This window comes from Cetorhinus maximus, chromosome 17, assembly GCF_964194155.1.
Source record: "Cetorhinus maximus chromosome 17, sCetMax3.hap1.1, whole genome shotgun sequence".
Taxonomy (NCBI): domain Eukaryota; kingdom Metazoa; phylum Chordata; class Chondrichthyes; order Lamniformes; family Cetorhinidae; genus Cetorhinus; species Cetorhinus maximus.
The window spans coordinates 82,821,253-82,841,890 of NC_135895.1; the positions used below are offsets into that span (position 1 = coordinate 82,821,253).

Genomic DNA, 20,638 nt, shown 5'->3' on the forward strand with positions numbered 1-20,638 from the left:
GAAAACCACTGTCCATTGTCATAAAAACCCAACTGGTTCACTAATGTCCTTTCGGGAAGAAAATCTGCCATCCTTACCTGATATGGCCTTCATGTGACTCCAGATCCACAGCAATGTGGTTGACTCTTAAAATGCCCTCAGAACAAAAGCAATTAGGGATGGGCAATAAATGCTGGCCTAGCCAGCGACGTCCACATCCCATGAATGAATAAAAAAAATTTAAAACTTAATCCAAAATTAGAGCACTGTGCTTACTCTAGGGAAGACTCTTAAAGCTCACCTCTTACAGTCCAAGACAACATATCAAAAAATGCTGGTTGTGAAAACTACCCTTCCTCCACCTCTCACTTCCAACCTCTCTCATTGCACTGCAAACATTATTGTACTTTTCTCTGAACTTCAGTCACTGCTACTCTGAACATTCACCTCTTGCACCTCTAAAGCTCCATTCCATAAACCTTCCTCCTCTTTACAGTCTTACTGACGAGGCGCAAGGACTCATCATGCTGTCTCTTTAATTCATTTTTTAAGAATAGTGCAATTCCTTACATTCTTAATCTTTCCTTCCTCCCACAAGCTACAAGCATCTTAAAACTTCAACTCAGTGCCACCTTATGACTGTACCGAGTTGCTGTGAACATTTTCTTAAAAGCTTCCATGATGCTTGATTTTCACCTCGCTTTTTAATTTAAAAAAAAACAAGCGACAAATTTGTTTCTCCTTGCCTAGAAAAGAGCTTGCTCATGAACTTGGCCCGGGGCTGTGTCCTTCAGAGTGGCCCTCTGTCCTCAGCTCCCAGTGAAATACATATTATCTTAAGAAAGCAAACTTCTTCAACACATTAAATTTTAAACAGGTGAGACACAATAATGGACATAAAGATTGATTAAGAGGGAAAAATAGAGTATGAGAGTAAACTTGCAAGGAACATAAAAGCAGACTGTAAAATCTTCTATAAGTATGTAAAAAGCAAAAGATTAGTGAAGACAAGTGTAGTTCCCTTACAATCCGAAACAGGAGAATTTATAATAGAGAATAAGAAAATGGCAGAGCAATTAAACAACTAATTGAGTTCTGTCTTCACGGGGGAAGACAACAATAACTTTCAAGAAATGCTAGGGAACCAAGGGTGTAGTGAGAAGGAGGAATTGAAGGAAATGAATATTACTAAAAAAAAAAGTGGAGCAATTAATGGGTTTGAAAGCCAATAAATCCCCAGGGCCTGGTAATATACATCCCAAGATACTGAAGGAGGTGGCCTTGGAAATAGTGGATGCGTTGGTTGTCATCTTCCAAAATTCTACAGGTTCTGGAACAGTCCTGGCAGATTGCAGAATGGCAAACGTAACCCCACTATTTAAAGCAGGAAGGATGGAGAAAACAGGCAATTACAGACCGGTTAGCCTAATATCAGCAGCAGGGACAATGCTAGAGTCTATTATAAATGCTGAGATAACAGGACACTTAGAAAACATCAACGAGATTAGACAAGGTCAACATGGATTTATGAAAGGAAAATCATGTTTGACAAACCTACTGGAGTTTTGTTTTTGAGGGCACAACTCGCAGAATAGATAAGGGAGAACCAGTGGATGTGGTGTATTTAGATTTTCAGAAAACTTTTGAAGTCCAACAGAAGAGGTTAGTGTGTAAAATTAAAGCACATGGGATTGGGGGCAATATATTGGCATGAATTTCGAATTTGCTGACAGACAGGAATCAGAGAGTATGAATAAATGGGTCTTTTTCCAAGTGTCAGGCAGTGATGAGTGGGATACTGCAGGGATCAGTGCTTGGGCCTCAGCTATTCACAATATATATCAATGAATTGGAAGAGGGGAACAAAAGTAATATTTCCATGTTTACCGATGACACAAGACGATGTGGGAATGTGAGTGGTGAGGAAGGTGTTATGAGGCTTCAAGACGATTTAGACAAGTTGAGTGAGGGGAAAATATATAGGAGATGCAGTTTAACGTGAATGAGTGTGAAGTTATCCACTTCGGCAGGAACAACAAAATGACAGAGTATTATTTAAATGGTGATGGATTGGGAAATGCTGATGTACAAAGGGACCTGGGTGTCCTTGTACACCAGTCACTGAAAGCAAGCATGCAGGTCCAGCAAGTAGTTAAGAAGGCAAATGGTATGTTGGCCTTCATTGCAAGAGGATTTTGAGTACAGGAACAGGATGTCTGACTGCAGCTGTATAGGGTCTTGGTGAGATCACACCTGGAGTATTGTGTGCAGCTTTGGTTTCCTTATTTAAGAAAGGACACACTTGCCAAAGAGGGAGTGCAGTGAAGGATCACCAAACTGATTCTTGGGTTCGTTGGGTTGTCATATAAGGAGAGATTGGGTCGACTAGGCTTGTATTCACTTGAATTTAGAAGAATGAGAGGGGATCTCATTGAAACTTATAAAGTTCTGACAAGGCTGGACAGACTGGATATAGGGATGATGTTTCTTCTGGCTATGGTTCTAGAACAGCTCAAGGAGGGGCAGGACTGGGGGTTAAATATTCCTGGGTACAAGGTATTCAGAAAAGGTACAAAAGGAAGAGGAGGAGGAGGGGTGGTTAAGAAGAGCATTGCAGTGCTGGAGGAAGAGGATGTCCCAGAGGGTTCAAGGACAAAATCAATTCTGCTAGAGCCATGGAACAAACAGGGTGCAATTACATTGCTCAGTGTATTCTACAGACTGCCAATTAGTGGGAAGGATGTAGAGGGACAAATCTGCAGGGAAATTACAGAGAGATGCAAACACCATTGAGTAGTTATTATGGGAGACTTTATTTACGCGAATGTAGACTGGGGCAGTGGTAGTGTAAAGGGCAGAGAGGGGCAAGAGTTCCTAGATTGTGTTCTGGAGAATTTTCTACATCACCATGTGTCCAGTCCAACAAGAAAGGATGCACTGTTGGACCTGGTTCTTGGATGTGGGCCAAGTCAATCAAGAGTCAGTGGGGCAATGTTTAGGAATTTAGGAGACAGTGATCATTGTATCACATTTTGGATGGTGATAGAAAAGGAAAATATGCAATATAGAGTAAGAAGAATTAACTAGGGGAGAGCTGACTTAAATGGGGCAAGAACGGAGCTCGGCTGGATAGACTGGAACCAAAGGCTGGCGGGAAAAACTGTAGCTGAACAATGGCCTACCTTCAAAGAAGAAACGGTTTGGGCACAGTCAAGGTATATTCCCTCAAAAGGGAAAGGTAGTACAAACAAATCCAGAGCTCCCTGGATGAAAAAGGCGACACAAATTAAGATAGAGAGAAAAAGTGTGCTCATGACAGGTGTCAGGTAGAAAATACAACTGAGAGCCAAGAGGAATACAGAAGGTTCAGAGGGGAGGTGAGAAAACAAATAAGAGAAGCGAAGAGGGATCATGAGAAAAGACTGACAGCCAGCATAAAGGGAAATCCTAAAATCTTCTGCAGGCACATAAATAGTCAGAGTGATAAAAGGAGAAGTAGCGCCCATTAGGGGCCATGAAGGGGATTTACACATGGAGGCAGGGGCCATGGATGAGGTGTTAAATGAATACTTTGCATTCGTCTTTACCAAGATGCTACCGAGGCCACGGTGACAGAGGAGAAAACTCTGTCACTAGAAGGGTTCAAAATTGATAAGGAAGAAGTGTTGGATAACCTGGCGGTACTTAAAGTTGACGAGGCACCGGGATCGGATGAGATGTATCCAAGGATATTGAAGGAAGTAAGAGTGGAAATTGCAAGCCACTGGCCATAATCTTTCAGTCTTCCTTAGACTCAGGGGAGGTGCCTGATGACTGGAGAATTGCAACATTACGCCCTTGTTCAAAAGAGGTTCTATGGATAAGCCCAGTGATTACAGACCAGTCAGTTTAACTTCAATGGGGGGCAAGATTCTAGAGAAAATTATTCAGGATATAATCAGTAGTCACATGGAAAAATGTGGGTTGATTAGAAAGAGCCGGCATGAATTTCAAAAGGGGAAACAGTGTTTAACTAACTTGCTGGAATTTTTTTGAAGAGGTAACAGAGAGGGTTGATGAAGATAATGCTATTGATGTGGTGGGCGAGGACTTTCAAAAGGCATTTAATAAAGTGTCACACAACAGACTTGTGAGAAAAGTTATAGCTCATGGAATAAAAGGGACAGTAGCAGCATGGATACAAAATTGGCTCAGTAATAGGAAACAGAGGGTAATGGTCAGTGGACATTTTACAAGCTGGAGGAAGTTTTGTCGTGCAGTTCCCCAGGGGTCAGTATTGGGACCCTTGCTTTCCCTGATATACATTCATGATCTAGATCTTGGTGTGTAGGGGACAATTTTTAAGTTTGTGGATGATATAAAACTTGGAAGCATTGTATACTGTGAGGAGGACAGTATAGAACTTCAAAAGAACATAGACAAGTTGGTGGAGTGGGCAGATAGGTGGCAGATGAAGTTCAATGTGGAGAAGTGTGAGGTGATTTATTTTTATAGGAAGAACATGGAGAGACAGTATAAAATTAAGTGGTACAATTCTTAAGTGTGAACGGGAGCAAAGAGACCTGGGTGTATACGTGCATAGGTCATTGGAGGTGGCAGGACAGGTGGAGAGAGCAGTTAATAAAGTATCAAGTGATCAAGTATCCTGGGATTTATTAATAGGGGCATAGAGTACAAGAACTGAGAGGCTATGCTGAGCTTATATAAGACACTAGTTAGATCTCAGCTGGAGTATTGTGTACAGTTCTGGGCGCCACACTATAGGAAGGATGTGATCGCATCGGAGAGAGTGCAGAAGAGGTTTACAAGATTGATTCCAGGGTTGAGAAACTTGAGTTATGAAGATAGATTGGAGAGGTTAGGACTATTCTCCTTGGAGAGGAGAAGGCTAAGAGGAGATTTGATAGAAGCGTTCAAAATCATGAGGGGGCTGAATGGAGTAGATATGGAGAAACTGTTCCCGCTTGTCAAGTGATTGAGAACGACATGACACAGATTTAAAGTGATTTGGAAAAGAAACAAAGGTGATGTGAGAACAAACTTTTTCACACAACAAGTAGTTCGAGTCTGGAATGCACTGCCTGGAAATGTGGTGGAGGCAGGTTCAATCGAGGCATTCAAAAGGACAATAGATGATTATTGCAATAGAAACAATATGCAGTGTTACAGGGAAAAAGCAGAAGGATGGCACTAAGTCATGATGCCCATCTGGAGAGCCTGTGCAGACATGATGGGCTGAATGGTCTCCTTCTGCGCTGTAACAATTCTGTGATTCCGTGAACAAGGGGTCAGTATCAGGATACAGGATAGGCCATTTAGGACTGAGATGGGGAGAAACTTCTTCACTCAGAGGGTGGTGAACCTGTGGAATTCTCTACATAAAAGGCTGTCCAGGCCAAGTCACGATATATTTAAGAAGGAAAGGAAGGTTTCTGGATTCTGAAGGCATCAAGGGGTATGGGGAGAGGGCAGGAGTGTGGCGTTGAGATAGAGGATCAGCCATGATCATAATGAATGGCGGGGCAGGCTCCAAGGGCTGAATGACCTACTCCTGCTCCTATTTTCTATGTTCCTATACAATGATGCAACAGAATACAACAAGGCACAAGTAACACGCATCCCCATACTCCCCAAAGATCTTAGCCAACATGCATCTCATGGGGAGTGCATGATTTATTTACATCCAGCATATGCCTTTATGTTGTTACATTTCTGCTTTATAAACGTATTGGCTATATTGTAAGTACCACCAGCCACAGAGAAAATATGGCAATTAAGGGAAGGCAATTTATTTCCTTGTTAATTTGCTGTGAAGAAAAGGTAGCCAAAGACACTCATGACTTAAAATTTCAACTCTTCATTTACTCTAAGAAACCAGGATGAGCAGTATAAATTTTCTCTGAGGTGACAATGACACCATTAACTCTGGTTCAGCAATTGGTGATTAATCCAACATCTGAATGCCATATAGAAGGGATAGTCTTTCAGGCAACAGCAGTGCTAAGTGTTTTAACATTAGACAAAATAAATGGTCAGCAGCTGGCATTGTGCAGTCTTCCTAGTTTGCACGTGTTAAGGGGCAACAGCAACAGCTCTTGTGCCTTGGCATAATGGGTAGTTGCAAGACCACTATGTTGCAAACATGCAGTGCTTATTTAAAATCCGAACAATTAATCTAAGTGAATATGGAATCAGGCTATGAACCTGTGAAATGACTGGAACGAAAATGGTCGAACATCCATCATAACGTCATACTTCAAACAGGAATGACAAGTGACTCTGGATGACAAGACAAAAGGCAAATTCAGAGGTGAAGAAAAAAATTGGACACAAGGTAAATGACGTCCAGAATGAAGCCACCAGAACTATCTCAGCTGCATTGCATTTTGATTAACATCCACTTCAACATAGAAGGAACTGTAAGATAAAAGCAAAATACTGCGGATGCTGGAAACCTGAAACAAAAACAAAAATAGCTGGAAAAACTCAGCAGGTCTGACAGCATCTGTGGAGAGGAAGACAGAGTTAAGGTTTCGAGTCCGTTAGACTCTTCATCAGAAGGAACTGTACTTGCTTCTTTTGGATACAGGTGACAAGGCCAGTTGTGTGGCAGGAAATTCCTGAGAATATTGACTAAAGAACAGCTCAGATACAGAGTGATTATTATGATGAAGAAAAGATGTACAATAAACCATCTGAAGCTGGAGTCTAGTTTGGAATAATATGACCACAGTTTATCCCTCACAAATGACTGTGAAAGATTGCAGGTGAAATTGTGCAAGTCCAAGCAGCCTCAATCAAGTCATTGTTTCTCATTTATAATACCAAATTATTATTTAATTTCTAGTGGAAACTGAGATTCAGATTGGCAGGATCAACAGGGTTAACCTAAACAAAGAGCATTTCAGATAAAATTTAATCTGCACTGGCAGAGTAACGATGGATCAGTCGCAAGTTTGTGCAGTTGCTCACCTACACATCCCATCTAAAAGTACAAATAGCTTTCAATGGGATGCCACCCAAATTAATGAAGTGTGAAATGTTATGACTAAAAAACGCTTGTACATCACCAACACTGCCTTAATGTTGAACTCATTTTTTTCCGTGAAGATCGGAAAATTCTGCATTGGGGGCATCAGTGAGCAACTATGTAGAGTTAAACATCAGCTAAACTGAACCTTAACACAAATAAATTCAGGTAGCCACACGTTATCAGTGACATTGAAAACTTCTTACAGAAGAGTGTAGAAGATTAAGATTGCAGGCATGAGGGATCACTGTTACAGTATTGAAGAGCTCTGGAAAAATCAATTGCTTACAAACATGCCACATCAGTCAGGGATGTCAGCTAACATACTAACAACATTTACCAGGTATTTGAAGGCTGCACAGAGGAAACAAATTTTAATTCAGAAAAAAGGGATGTCCAGGTAATCTGTACACATATTGCTCATAAAGAGCTTTTTAATTGTCACATTGTATTGAATGAGGATGACAAGTTTTTGACAGAAATGTGATTACTTAATTTCATTAAATGAAAATAGATATTCAATTTTAATCGCTTGTTTTATTCATTTTGCACTACACTTCAAAGCACTATAAATCACACAATTGATAAAAAAATAACAGCGCTTCTGTATTAGGAGCTTCATGAATCACTGATATTCCTTCTTGCTTACAAGTAGATTATGCCGTCAATGTGGTGAATCAACATAACCAAGAATATAGGAAAGGGCAAGAAAAATGAATCCAGTATATTGGTATATCAGGAGTTTACCCTCTTCAAATATCTGTTCCATTTTCCTGCCTGCAAAAATCAAGCTCTAAAATGCTGAGCCATGTCTAACTACATAAGTGTTTGTACTTGCAGACCAGCACTAGTGGGTTTAATTGACCAAATCAGAAATTTAGCTTTCTATTATTATGGACATACTGGTCAGAGAATAGAGCAATGAAGCAAAACTATATTAAGGATGGATGTCCATTTATGTCATTGTGACAGTCTGAGAATTGCCCACAATTTCTTACTAATATAATGGATTTCAAGAAGGCATTTAATAATGTGTCACGCCAAAGGTTGTTGCAGAAAATAAAAGTTGTGAGTGGGCAAAAATCTGGAAAATGGAGTATAATGAGGGAAAATGCAAAACTGTCCATTTTGGCAGGAAGAATAAGAAAGTATATTATCTATGTGGTATCGAGTTCCACATTCTTAACACTAAGCAAAGAAGTTTCTCTTGAATTCCTTATTAGGTTTATTAATGACTATCTTGCATTGTGGCCCCCTAGTTTTGGATTCCCCCAGCATTGCAAATATTCTTTCTACATCTCCCCTATTAAGTCCCTTGATCATTATAAACTTCTCCATGAGGTCACCTCTTTGTCTCCTCTTTTTTGGAGGAAAGAACCCCAGAATGTTCTGTCCTTCCTGATAATTTGTACCCTTTTAGTAATTTGCCCCACGTATCTAATATTACACATATGAAGACTGGCCCTCTCCTTTCATGAGTGCCCCAGCCTGTCCTGTGCTTATTGATCGCAATTGGCACAACAGCTGGGCTGTGACAATTAGCTTTAGTTTTTCTGGGTAAGGAAGGTTTTCCTTCCTGATGGCTATCCAACTACCTCTCTTGGAAAATGTGCACTCTCATTGTTTAACAGCCAGTTGACCCTGGAAGTGAACTGCTGACCCGGGCATCTTGAAAAGATAGATCAATCCCTGTGTGGATAACACTTGAGCCACAACTCAATTCTTGAGACCTCTGCACTATCAACAATTCCTGGAAAGCTTGCATCCTCTGCATCCGGACCAGCTGTAAAATTTCAGAGGTGAAGGATAAGCACCATATGGTTACACTGACCATCTGTCAAGATTTCCATATGTGAAGTTGATCCCCATACACAATATTTATTGCCATTAGTTATCATAAAAACTTCAACAAATTTTGTCATTTTCTTTTAACGAATTGGAATTGATTTAATTAAGAATGTTAAAGAGGTCAATAATAATAGACCACTGTCCCATTGAAGTTTGTATCTGCAGTGTCTTAACTCTATGCCATGATTGTATCCAATTGCATTTCCAATGTGCCAAATGTTTTTGGCTTTACTACCCTCCCTGCAGGCTATTCCAAATATTAATCAATCTTCCAATTTTTTCACATTATGTCTGCTTTAACTTTATTTTTCACTCATTGAAATTCAAGTCATGTGCTCCCACTTTCCCTGGCTTAATCTGAAGCAACATTTTGGAGCTGACTATATACTGTAGAATTCATTTTTTTTAATGCTTTCCAATGTCTAGACATTCAAAGTGATGAATCTACCAGCACTACCAAGTCACATTCTAACTATGTCTCTGCCAATTCAGTCGCATTCATTGGACATGTTGGAAGCAGATTTTTGTCAATACAATATATATGGAGAATTTGCTTTTTATCTTTCCAATAGAAAACTGATCCAAATCCATCCACAAACCCAGCAATGCATCTTCCATCTCCAATGCTTTCCCTATTTAAGCAAGTTTGAGAAATTTGTATTTGACTTCCAAATCTAGGCCATTAATATAGAATTGAAACAACACAGGTTCAAGCATTGATCTGTGCAACACTTGAATTCACATCTCAACCATCTCTCACCTTATATCTCTTCCAATTACTCTCCGTTTCCTATGTTTTACCAATTTATTATTCAGTTATGTCTGTGCCGAGATTCCTAAAGCCTCTGCTTTCAATAGTAATCGTTCATGATTGTCTTCATCAAACAAGTCCAAACAAACAAGATTTTAGGGAGATGCAATATCTACATCAGCTGTAAAGTTCAAACATCTGGAAATTGGTCAGGCAGCACCTTCCTTTCCTAAATCCATACTCGCTGCTTCTTATTAAGTACATGCCTAATCCTGGGAAAACTTCCCATTATTTTAACCATTGCTGATTGTGAGCCTGTAGTCGCCTGGATCAGATTTATTGTTCTTCTTAAATATAGGCACTATGTTTGTTTGGTGTCAAGACTAGGGACACTCACCATTGACAATGATTCCTCTTTGATGACAGTTAAAGCTCATTACACTTCCTCCCTTGCCTCATTCACAATCCTAAGGCAAAGGTTATTTGCCAGGACATATGTTCATGCTAAATTCCTTCAGTTTATCAAATCCCTCTGCAAAAATCATGTCAAAATTCCCATTGGGAAACTATAGAGTAGGACTTCAAGTTATATTCTATGGGAATACTTGTAAACGTATTCTTAATTTATAAGAAATATTTCCTTTTCAGTTTTATGCCATTTTTATCTTTCCTCTTCTACTGCTCTTTCGCTATGACATTCTATTTCTCTTTCATGTACTATCCTTATCTCATCGGCCTTTTTCAGTAATCTCCAATGTCCCTTCAAACATGTTGCAGCAAATTCTGACCATTCCTGCATGATCAATTTGAAAAATATTCAATTTTTCCTCACTTGCAAAATCATTCAGCAACTTTCCCAGAAAATTTTGAACTTCGTTGCTTATTTTTCTGGTTTTTACATTTTTTTAAACTTTGTATATTTTTGCTGTGGTTCTTTTTGATTCTTGTCTGTATACTGTGGGTACTGACCTCCAATGGCTCTAGTACTTCTCAACTCTGAATGTTATCCTGGTCACTCATAAGAATAAGGTTGCGACGTGAATTATCCCTTATGGGAAAATTACAGAATGGTTTTTAAATGTCAAGTATCACAGCTGTAGTCAGCTAAAAATCTGGCTGATGATGCAAAAATACATCATTGCCTGGCTCTGATACTAGCCATTAGTTTTTCTACAATTTCATCCACAATATCTTATATTTTGCAGAATCCTTTAAGTAGCAGGGATCATACAAAACACGTATCCAAGACGGTAACGATAAACAAAGCAAAGGAATAGATTTTCTTTTTTGAGTGGTCGAGAAATGGCACAGGAAGAGTCTTCTCCCAAATTAAACCTACCTACATTTTCTTTTAGATTTTGATTAAGAGGAAACTTAAGGCGATAAAATCTTGACATGAATATTTTCAGAAAAATCCTCTAAAAATTTCAATGGCGGCAGAAGAGAGCGGGAAAAAAATAAGTGTGTTGGATTGCAGCTGCTTAATTATTATTTCAAAATAGTCTTGTGGTTTTGTGAAAACCACTTTGTCATGTTGCTTTGCTGCATCAAGAGTCAAGTTGTGTGGTTGACCAGGAAGGAAATGCCAACCCACAACATCTGAAGATATTTCCAGAAGGCAAGTTCAGGGCAGAAGGATGTTTCAATAGATAGATTCATTCTTCCCATAAAAAGTGCCAACGTAAAGCTGCTCACCCAGAGAATTAAGTCAGCAGTGATTACTAAGTTCCAGATTGTCTATCATTCATGAGTGTCTAGAATTGGTGGAATTCAATTATAATAACAATGCATTTTAGTGTTAAATGTTTCCATATATAAAGGAAAGCCATTGGATGCTTGAGGCCGTTTTTTACAAATACACATAATTTTTAAAATTTTGTGTATGAAATTGCATGTTCTAAAATGTAGAATTAGCCGTCTTCTAGGATATTGAGAACTTTTTTTTCTTTGCTCTTGGGATGTATGAAACTGACACGGCCAGCATTTGCTGCCCATTCCGAATTGTCCGTGAGCTGAATGGCTTGCTAGGCTATTTCAGAGGGTAAAGACTCAACCACATTGCTGTTGATCTGGGGTCACATGTAGGCCAAGCCAGGTAGGGGCAGCAGATTTATTTTCCTAAAGGACATGAATGAACCAGATGCTTTTTTACAACAATTGATGATAGCAAAAAGATGACCATGAAACTGGGACTAGATTTCAATTCAATTTTATTCATTCAAATTTAAATTCCACCAGCTGCCATGGTGGGATTTGAACCCATGCCCTCAGAGCATAAGCCTGGGCCTCGGCATTACTAGTCCAGTGACAGTACCACCGCACCGCAACCTCCCCCAGAGAACAACAGGAAGGCCGGCACAAGGATTTTCTCCCCCTGCTCTCCACATACAAATAGGGCAGGTTCATTAACAAAGCAAGAGAAACTCTAATGATGACAAATAGTATCTTGGGTGGGGCTTTGAACAGAGATGCAATATTAAAAACACTGCCCTTTAAAGCTGCAAAACCAGGCTCAGTCAGATGGTGTGCATTTTAATTCCATCTTTGTCTGTTCATCACAGCTGTCCGCAGAACAATATGTGTAGAAAATAAATGCAATGTTCAGGATGCCACAACTCCTATGTGCCAAATGCCAGTCTGCAATCCTTGCTTAAAACGTCAAAATACTTTCAGGCTGTAAAATGAACCAGAGGCCTCAACATTGTATGGTTTAAATCCTGTCTATAGGTGCAGCAGACAAGACTAATGTATAGCTTGAAGCATGAACATGACTGGTTGCTTGTACTACAGCTTAGTAACACGCAACAGCAGATGCCCCAACAGCAAGTTTGAGGATTTTCCTACCACTTCTAGCGGCATACTCATGGGAATGTAAATCCATTGACACCAAAGCAGCACTTTTGCAAGGGGAGCAATTTCAAAGAGTAGTATTTTTAAAGCCTCCAAAAGAAGCTGGAGGTATAGTGGGGAAATTAAGAAGGTTAAATAAGTGTATTTGTGGGCTAAACAATGCATCCAGGATTTGGTATTTTTCAGTTAGGTCTATCCTATTAAAAGTTGGTAGTATTCAGCTAAAAGGAGATCCAGTAATCTTTTATGCATATTATTAAGGAAAACTAGCAGGCATCTTCTTACTGCACGTAGATGATTTCCTATGGGGAGGATCTGTGACATTTGAGAAATTTGTAATAGATAAAATTATGAAGAAATTCAAAATCGGAAGTCGGGCTTCTGGAGCATTTTAAGTACATAGGGTTGGATATTAGGCAGTCTAAGTTGGGAATAACCTTGGCTTACCTAGTCTTACCCAGAGAATGCTAATAGGATCCCAATAAATCGGGCTAGGTCCTCGCAAAAGGAAGACTGCGAATAAGGAAGAAGCAGGTCAGTTAAGAAGCTTAATTGGACAATTAAACTGGCTATGCACACAAACAAGACCGGAAGTGTGCTGTGATCTAGGAGAATTGAGCACCGTGCTGAAATATGCTACTGTTGGAGAAGTGCTGAAAGCAAATAAGACGTTCAAAAAATTAAGTTCAGAGAAATGTATGTTCAGATTTCTAGACCATGATGATGCAGAAGAGATAAAATTAGTTATTTTTAGTTAGGCCTCATATTCTAACCTTCTCAATGGTTATTCGTTTACAGCAGGATTCATTGTATTTTTAGTGAGAAGAAACGATAAATGCTGCCCATTAGCTTGGGAATCAAAAAAGATAAAGAGAGTGGTTAAAAGCACCTTAGCTGCAAGTACCTTAGGTGCGGAGACACTTGTGCTGGTAGGGCGACAGATATGGCTATGAATTTGTCAAGTATTTTAAACAAACTCCTATATGAGGGAGAACCAGGGAAAAAAGTATCCATAGAATACTACGTATATAATCGTTCGCTCTGGGACCATAAGACATAGGAGCAGAAGCGGTCCATTCGGACCATCTAGTCTGCTCTGCCATTCAATGAGATCATGGCTGATCTCATAATCTTCAACTCCACTTTCCCTCCTTTTACCCATAACCCCTGGTTCCCTTACGGATTAAAAATCTGTCTATCTCAGCCTTGAATATACTTAATGACCAGGCTCTACAGCCTTCTGTGATAAAGAATTCCACAGATTAACAATCCTTTGAGAGAAGAAATTCCTCCTCATCACTGTTTTAAATGGGTGGCCCCTCACTCTGAGATTATGCCCTCTGGTCCTAGACTCGCCCACAAGGGGAAACAACTTCTCAGCATCTACCCTGTCAAGCCCCCTAAGAATCTTAAGTGTTTCAAAAAGGTCACCTTTCATTCTTCTAAACCCCAATGAGTACAGGCCCAACCGACTCAACCTTTCCTCATAAGAAAATCCCTCCATACCCAGGATCAACCTAGTGAACCTTTGCTGGACTGCCTTCAATGACAGTATATATTTCTGTAGATAAGGGGACCAAAACTGTTCACAGTATTCTAGGTGAGGTCTAACTAGTGCCTTGTATAGTTTTAGCGAGACTTCCCTATTTTTATAATCCATTCCCTTTGAAATAAAGGCCAACATTCCCTTTGCCTTACCTATTGCCTGCTGAACTTGTACGTTAGCTTTTTGGGATTCATGCAAGAGGACCCCCAAATCCCTCTGTGCTGCAGCTTTGTTCAGTCTTTCTCCATAATAAATAATATTCAGCTCCTCCATTCTTCTTGCCAAAGTGCATAATCTCACATTTTCCCACATTATGTTCCATCTGCCACGTTTTTGCCCACTCACTTAACCTGTCTGTATCCCTCTGTAGACTCTTTGTGTCATCCTCACCACTTGCCTTCCCACCTATTTTTGTGTCATCCGCAAACTTGGCGATAGTACATTCATTTCCCTCATCCAAGTCATTAATGTATATTGCAAATAACTGTGGCCCCAGCACTGATCCCTGTGGCACTTCACTAGTTACAGGTTGCCATCCTGAAAATGTCCCCCGTATCCCAACTCTTTCGGAAGAATTTTCCCCTCGGCGATTTGGGGGCGGGGCCCGCTCGCTGAGGGGAAAATGTCGCGGGATGATGTCGGGAGGAACCCCCAATGTCATCCCAGTCCATTTAAATCTTCAGGAAGGCAGGCGGACAGCGAAATCAGCTGTCCGCCCGCCGACCTGTCAATGGCCAATTAAGACCATTGACAGGCTAATTAACCTTGTTAAAGACCCTGCCCAAGCTTAAGGCTGACGGGCAGGCCAGGAACCCCAGTGGGCTCCAGATTATTCATGAAACTTCATCCACTGGCGGGATGAAGTTTCATGTCCGTTTTTAAAAAATTTAATAAACTTTATGTGTTTCTTATTAACATGTCCCATCTTGTGTGACATTGTCACGTGAGGGGGACATGTTAATAATTTTAATATTTCTCTATTTTTTGACTTTTCTTACCTGTCAGTAAACTCCCTGAGACAGCACTTTGCCTCAGGGAGCAGTGTGCTCTTTTGCATTCTAGCGCGAAAGAGTGCACTTTGACAGTTGGGGATCCCACCCCCCCCACCCCCCCCACCCCAGTTGGGCAAGCCGCTGGGCGGGCCTTACTTGTCCCGCCCACTCAAAATGGCAGCGGGCCCCGTTTCGGCGGCAGGGGTCGGCTGCCCGCCCACCCGCTGCCGAGCTGGTGGGGCCCGCCCACCCACCAAGGGCAAAATTCTGCCCTCTGTCTCCTATTAGTTAGCTAATCCTCTATCCATGCTAATATACTATCGATTCAATGGAGAATGTCGCAGAAAAGAGGTTGAAGATTGATCTTGCGAGTATATAAGAGATGTTGGAAAGGAAGGGGATTTTCAAAGTTAAATGGGTTGATGCAATTCACCAGTTATCTGATTGGACAAGCAGTTCTTGTGAAACAAAGGGCAGGATTTTCCCGTTGGCAAACGGGGGGCGGGGGGGGGGGGGGGGGGGGGGGGCCCACTTGCCGACGCATAAAATGACGTGTGGTGACGTCGGGCGGAACTCCCTAAATTACTGCACCCCATTTAAATTTTCAGGTAGACGGGGGCGCAGCAAAATCAGCCGTGCGCCCGCTGACCTGTCAATGGCCAATTGAGGCCAGTGACATGGTCATTAAAGTAATTAATGGACCTGTCCGTCCAACCTTAAGGTTGGTGGGCAGGCCAGGAGCCCTGGCGGGAATTAGAAAAAGCATGAAACCTCATCCACGGTCGGGATGAGGTTTCATGTAGGTTTTTAAAAATTTAATTAAAGTTTTTAAAAAAATTATGGACATGTCCCCACTCATGTGACAGTGTCACAGGAAGGGACATGTCAGGGAATTTTTTTTTCTCTCTATTTTTAATATTTTTTTTACTGTAGAGCCAATCTCCCTGAGGCAGCACTTAGCTTCAGGGAAATGAGTGCACTCTTTCATGCGCATGCGTGAAAGAGCGCACTCTCAGGTTTAGCGATTCCCCCCGCCCGCACAGGGAGCGCTCAGTGCTTCCATGCGGACGTCACGCTGGGCAGGCCTTAATTGGCCTGCACACGTAAAATGGCGGTGTGCCCCCGATCGGGGCCCACACTTCAACTTCGCCCCCAATGGGGCGGAAATCCTGCCCAAAGAAAATGTTGAATACCCTTGAAAAGAGACACCTAGTATTATAATGGATTGTAACAACATGGAAATTTTCATGTTATAATCTTATTAATTTTGTTTTTTTAAGAAAAAGGGGAATTTGGATTATGTCAAAGAGTGATGCAATATAAGATAACATGATATTTTAAATTTTGTATGAACATTTTTGCATGCACATCAATATAATTTACCAAAAGGGGAATCGGTTAACATCTAATAGGTTCTGTTTAATGAATGTTAAATATCCAGTACTTAATGGTAATAAGGGGAACAGATGCTGGGTGTTGATTTGTTAATGATACTCAATTGTATATAAGGAAGAGTCAGCCAGGCTGTCGGGTGTGTTAGAGGGGAGAAGTCAGCTCTGTAGGGACCAATAAAACTCTCTACATAAGCATCCTGGTCTGTGTATCCTTCACAACCATGCTTGAGAATTAGCCAACATCTAAGACCCAATTTTTAGCTAAAAAAAGTAGGGGTCGATTTTTACATGAGTAATAGGTTTCAGGGGTTGCAATTGACCCTCTCCCATTGTCTCGCTATTGCAGACTGTTCCCACCAATCCCTGCCCACAAGAAACCAAAAGTATTTTTATTGCTGATTGATGCGTGCAGACATGAGGAGCTGAACAGCAGCCTTCAGTGGTGTGCTATTCTATGATTCTATCAATGAGTAGTTTTGCACCAGGGTGAGCAGTTGGTAAGTACAAAGAGCTTGGACTTCTTGGCCAAATGTCAGGGTCGACTTTTACATGAGATCGACCATTATTCTAATATCTATGGTACAAGTCAGAATTCCATTTAGATTCAAAATTTACAAATTAATTTGCAGAAAGGTGCTTGTTTCAATAACAGTTGTTAATACAATTTCAAAACATTCTGAATGACTGGCAAAAACAATTATAATCATCACAGCCACTGCCCAATTGTCTAATGCACAGCTAATGTTCAACTGAAAACAACCAAAAGCATCTGCACTGTCACCAATCCAAAAGCCTGTCAACAAAGTAGAAAGCTTTGCACAGAATCACTGTTGTGCTATTCCATGTCATTGGCACACCATGGCCTTGAAATGGGACTGGATTATAATTGAGTGCAAATATTTTACAAATTCAAATTAAATTGTTTAGCAGAGGTGTTAACCTGCTTACATAATTACATAGAAATTACAATGCAGAAACAATCAGTCAAACTGGTTTATGCTCCAAACAAGCCTTTAAACCAAACTCATCTCACCCTATCACCATCTCCTTTAACTTCTTTATTATCTCTAGTATTGAACTCCCGCATGAGTGGAAACATATTCTCAATGTCTGAACTATCAAATCCTTTCACAAATCTTAAAAGCCTTTATTAGGTCGTCTCAGTCTCTTTTCTGGTGAAAAGAGCCCCAGCTCAACCTGTTCAGTATTTTCTGGTAGTTATAATCTTTCATTTCCAATGTCAGCCTTGTAAACATTTCTTAAGACCATTGTGAAATCAATGTCACATGAACATGTGAATTTGCAAATTACAATCAGGTTTCAGCAACCTTTACAAAGTGCTTAACAGAATTCTACAGGCAGATCATACCATCACAACTTGCTCTTGACCTAAATTCCTGAATTCAATATCTCAATAAACTGACCATTTTATTTTTAATCACACATTTCAACCATTTAACATTTAACTCTATTGAAAATTGCACCGTCAACTGCACTTCCAGGCCAAAGATTGTAATGTTCTATAGGGAAAAGTATTAAGAGCAATAAGGCCAATGAGCTACTGTTGCTGGAGATAGGAGACAGAAGTTAACCGAGTTTCATTTTTGTGGGTTGATAACATGCAAATCCTCTGAATACAGCCAGGCAATCACTTCCAGATATCTATTGCTGCATTGATCTGGGTATTCAAGTGATAATATTCAGCAAGTTTCATGTATCAATTTAGTAGCCACAAGTACACTGTTACAGTTATGAGGTTTATAAGATGATTGTACTTTGGAACTGTAGCTTCAAATTTAGGTAAATGAAGAGCGTCAATGTGACCTCTTCTGTAGTCTGCCTGACAGCTAAAGTGGTTTCATGGTTCAAGATCAAAGGAAGGCTTAGGTTGTTTTACTAAGAAGAAGGTGCTATGTTTTTACACTTGGAGACACTGGCAGCTGTCTCTTCAGTTTACAATGAGTAGATTGAGTCTCCAAAGTCCCAGAAAGATGCTGAAGGTACAGGGTTATAAACAGTTGTGCTGTATACTGTACATTTACTTTAAGACAAAAGAAAGTTGGGATCAAAAATAGCTAATTAACAGTTCTACCTGAATGTTAGGTTATGTGTTTTACGTTGCTTTGGGGAAGAGGGTAGAGGAAACAATTTTTCAGATCATGTTACAGGCTTCCCTGTGAGTTAATGAATATCACAGACAGATAGCACAGGTTCTGTGTTCAGCAGAGAGAAAAGGCTAAGTGATTTTGCGAGCTACCACAGTTGGATGCATGAGGAAGAGGATCTCTACGCAATGAGACTCATCCTGCAGCCTTCTACAGATTCTGGGAGATTTGTTCTGGCATGGCCAGGGGGAAGAATCATTGGAACAGGCTTTACAGCTGGTGATGGATTTAAGAAACTGTCCAAAAACTGAGCAAAGTGCCTGGAGACGGTCACTCCAAGTTATTACTTGGTGAAACAAGGATATGGAAACGTAATGGAAGCTGGGAGCAACTGTGGTCTGTTGGCAAAAAGAACTGTAATTACATGGAGAGTGCCATGATTGATAAATAAACAAGGGGAATGTCACTTTCTGTAACAAAAGCAAAAAGTGCTGGGAAAACTCAGCAGGTCTGACAGCATCTGTGGAGAGAAAGACAGAGTTAATGTTTCGAGTCTGTATGACTTCTTCAGAACTAAAGGTCACTTTCTGTAGTTTGAAGTATAAGTTGGCTACAAAAAGAAAATCGTGTTTAGACGATAGTTTTTTTGTCATTTGTTACAGTATAAGTTTTAAAATGTGAAAACATTTTGTGTCATACAGCTAATAACTGGAAATTTGAATCTCTTTGTGAGTTATTGGTCTTTAAAGAGATCATACCAACACGTGATGAAACGTTTTGGACTTCAACTCTCAGTTTAAGATGTGCAGTTTGCTCATGGTTCAAACGTCTCTGTTGGGATCTGAAGACTTTGTTGGTGTAATCTTCAATTCTCCGTCCCTGTTAATTGATTTAAGTTGCATTCGCTCCCTCATCAGAAATAATGTTTAATTTCCACCCTGACGACCAGAAATGATGGTTGTAATGGAGCTTCCATACTGCCTTGAGCATCAGTTTCCAAATACAAGATGTACAAACGCAAAAGGAAAACTTGATGCAAATCAAGCAACCTGAACGAACTTTTCTTTCGAAAATAAATTGGACAGATCCCAGTTATAACTCAAACTTCATTTTGGATTATTCCCAAAAGAATATTTTGAGTTGGAGGCATGTGTGTTCTCACTCTAAAAGCTTTCAGCCTTAACAATGAACACAATGGGCACAGAAAGAAACAAATGGCACCAAAAATAACTTTAACATCCTGAGAAATCAGATAATGTCAGAATAAAAAAGATGAAATTCAAAACTGATGATGAATGGGCAAAACTAAACAAAAACAAAACTCTTCCAACCACCATTTATCAGTGTATTGTATCCTATGGTAACCAGCAGGCAATGAGCAACAAGAAAGAAGTCAAGTCTTTGGCTTATAGGTAGAGGAAGCCGGCAAAGACTTGAAGAGGAAATGTAGTCTTATATCAAATTTTATACAAGCTTAGCTAGAACTTGCAGAGAAAGTGAATCCAAAACCAATAAGCACTGTTGAATGATTCCACTTTATCAGACTATTAACATTCAGGTTGCTGTAAATTTTGTAACTCCTTTGAATACAGTAAATATTTACTATTGGCACACTGAGTGCGACTGACGAAACAGCCATAGTCAAGTATTGCAAGCCACGGATCGGGAAATAATCGTAATGAAAGACTCATGGTTTCTTCCTCCAAATGATTCCTTTTCTGGGAAACTGAACCTGCCTGCCTTCCACTGCTCACATGATTGCAAAATCCTCGTGTCAGCTTACTACTAATTCCTCTCATTATCTCTGATTTTTTTTCCCCACTCTGTTGCAGTTTATACCATAGCCATACCAATGGCCCCTCTGCATAATTTAAGGATGTGTGGCGTAAGGGCCAGGTGGAAATTACCAAGTGAAATGTTTCCAACTTCATAGAGGTGTTGTAAAAGCAAACACATGATAGGCCCAGGAAGAAAAATGAAACATTGTGACCTGACAGGAGTAAGTCTTCAATCCATACATCTATGTGGTTGACAATTAAAATTAATTCCTCCCTCTTTGTAGCCAACATGTGGATTTACAAAGCAGAATGAAAAAGACATGTGGCAGTTCCATGTTATTTCATTTGAAATTGCATAACAGACC

General features: G+C 40.2%; 1 protein-coding gene across 3 annotated transcripts in view; it reads right to left on the reverse strand.

The window, feature by feature from the left end:
* Nucleotides 1-20,638, reverse strand: part of atf6 (activating transcription factor 6) — a 367,278-nt gene that overhangs the window by 109,898 nt on the left and 236,742 nt on the right. The gene's annotated exons all lie outside the window — the stretch shown is intronic.